This window comes from Alligator sinensis, unplaced genomic scaffold, assembly GCF_000455745.1.
Source record: "Alligator sinensis unplaced genomic scaffold, ASM45574v1 scaffold301_2, whole genome shotgun sequence".
In the NCBI taxonomy this organism is placed as follows: domain Eukaryota; kingdom Metazoa; phylum Chordata; order Crocodylia; family Alligatoridae; genus Alligator; species Alligator sinensis.
Genome location: NW_005841874.1, coordinates 2299109 through 2301348, shown reverse-complemented (window position 1 = coordinate 2301348; position 2240 = coordinate 2299109). Strand labels below are relative to the sequence as shown.

Sequence of the window (2240 nt, the reverse complement as noted above, 5' to 3'; positions counted from 1 at the left end):
GTCGTATGCCCCCCTCTGAGTCCTGAAGGCTGCGACTCTAATTAGACGGTGCCTTTGGACTCCACTAACTACTTTTTTCCGAGAAGTGAAGTTTGAGGGGGGGAGGAAATCAAGAGTGGAAGTTGTGAGACTCCAGCTGTACTGCAACTGGAGAAGTCTGCACTGGGAAACCAGTAACCATTTAAAATGCCACTAGGACTTCTAAATGATTTAGAGTGCTGTAGGATGTAGCTCACAATATGGCACTGAGCAAGGGCTGCTCTGCATGAACACACCAGACCTCACAAAATCCCCGTTACAGAAATGGCCCTCGCTGTCCTGTTGAATAAAAACTCCCCAAAGTGGAACAGTTTCAAATAGAAAATTATAAAGCCCTTTCTGCCCTTTGTGCAATTACAAGGGCTCAGGGGCTGGGGAGGGGTGCAGGGTAAAATGCATGAGCACTCGGAAGAATTTAATAAAACCATACTTCCAGGATGTACCTTTTTTTTTTCTTTTTTTTTTTTACTCAATTCTTTCCACTCACCTTTGTGATTCATTATAATTATACACTTAGAATCTCTGCCGGAGCCTTTTTATTATTTTCTTTAGACAGTACTGGTAGATGGATTTTTTTTTTTTGGAGTTAAATGTGAATAAGACCTATTTCCTTTTGTTCCACAATACTGAATATATCATGCTATCTGTTTTAAAGCACTTAGTAAGAATAGAAAAAACTAACTTATTAGACCATTCCATATATTCTTAATTGATTGAATCCTTATCCAGCACCTTTCTGTGTGTCTCTCCCTCACTAACTCTCTCTATATGTTACGTTCTCATGTCTTTTTTTATCCTTAGACTTTACCACGAGATTTTAACAGTGAAAAATATATCTATGTTGGCTCTTGTTAAAGTATAATGGATTTCCTATGTTTTATGTTTTCTTTTTCCTCAAGAAAATTAAGATATCTTGCTTCACTGTGAACATTTAAAGTCTTTAAGGGCACCCAAAGTATCGTGGCAAGGAGCACTTTGGGAAGGTGTACCGGGGTGGAGAAGGAACGTGTATGTAAAGTATCTGGCAGCTTCAGCCTTTAAATGGATGCTAGCAATTTCATCCTTAAAAACACTTCCTCCTCAAACAGTTAAAAGACTCTGAGAGCAATAAAATATTCATCATTGACAGTTTTAAGAAGGTAAAAGCATTTCCCAGGGGGCATCTTGTGGTGCTGTAGTCTCGCCTTATGCACAGTTTCCTACCTCTCACTTCCTTCCTCATTAGGTTGGTGTTGGGATAAAAGAGCAGAATGGGTCAGGAGGTCCCGTTCCAAGTAATTAGAGAGTTGCTTCTTTTATCTAAGTGTACCTTGTTAGAGTATATCAGTGTCAGCCAGGTTAATTGGAACTTTAATACATAATTGATGTTAATTTATGGCCCTTTTTGTTCCAGGATGCTCATGTGGACCTTAAAGTCAGGATACAGTTTTCTTGTTATTAATTATATACAGAAAACCAATATCCTCTTGGGAAGAGACCAGTGTCATCTACAACTTATAAAAAATCTAGCAGGCCCATTACAGTTATATGGCTCTTCTGCCACTAAACCTTCATGTCTTTGTTTACCGATGGCTCATGTTTTCACAAAAATAGCATAAAATCAATGCAAATCCCCATATCTCCTCCCACCACTCAACTCCACTGAGTTCAGAGGAAGCATTCCTGGTTCCCACTGCTCCGGGACTCGGACACTGCAATTTATTCTATTCGTCTCAACGCATGCAAGAAATCTGTATTTTTCCTGAACCTACAGTAATCCATAAGGCAGAAGCATCACCTTGGAAACTGCTGGAGCAGTGCAACACAACTTCCAGCAGAAGGGGCCTCTAAAGATCAAACTTGAAATCCTACATTAATTTCAATGCCAGTGAACGTGCTGTACCAGTCAACCAATACTACCCATAATAATACCCATAACTCTTTCCAGTGATGGACATGGCAAGACGACTACAAAATACTGGTCTTTATATTGTCTGTGTTCTTTCTGGACCCAAATTTTCTCTCTGGCTTGGCTGAGGAACAGCACAATGATTGACCTTGAACCCAACTGACTCCACTTGAAACTAGAACAGGGTCGCAGAAGAGCGAAGGTTCAGAGTTAATGATCTGCCTCCTAAAAGGTTTTGTGCAAACTTGCCAAGCAAGGGAAGTGCGCATGCTGCCTTGAAATGAATATGAATACCTAGGAACTTAGGGCCGCA

The 2240-nt window shown here is 40.3% G+C and overlaps 1 long non-coding RNA gene across 1 annotated transcript in view; it reads left to right on the top strand.

Moving 5' to 3' along the window:
* Positions 1-1458, top strand: part of LOC102384401 — a 17762-nt gene extending 16304 nt beyond the window's left edge. Inside the window, exon 3 of the long non-coding RNA XR_323060.1 lies at positions 1433-1458. This is a non-coding gene — a long non-coding RNA (uncharacterized LOC102384401). The remainder of the gene's footprint in view (positions 1-1432) is intronic.
* Positions 1459-2240: the final 782 nt, after the last annotated feature.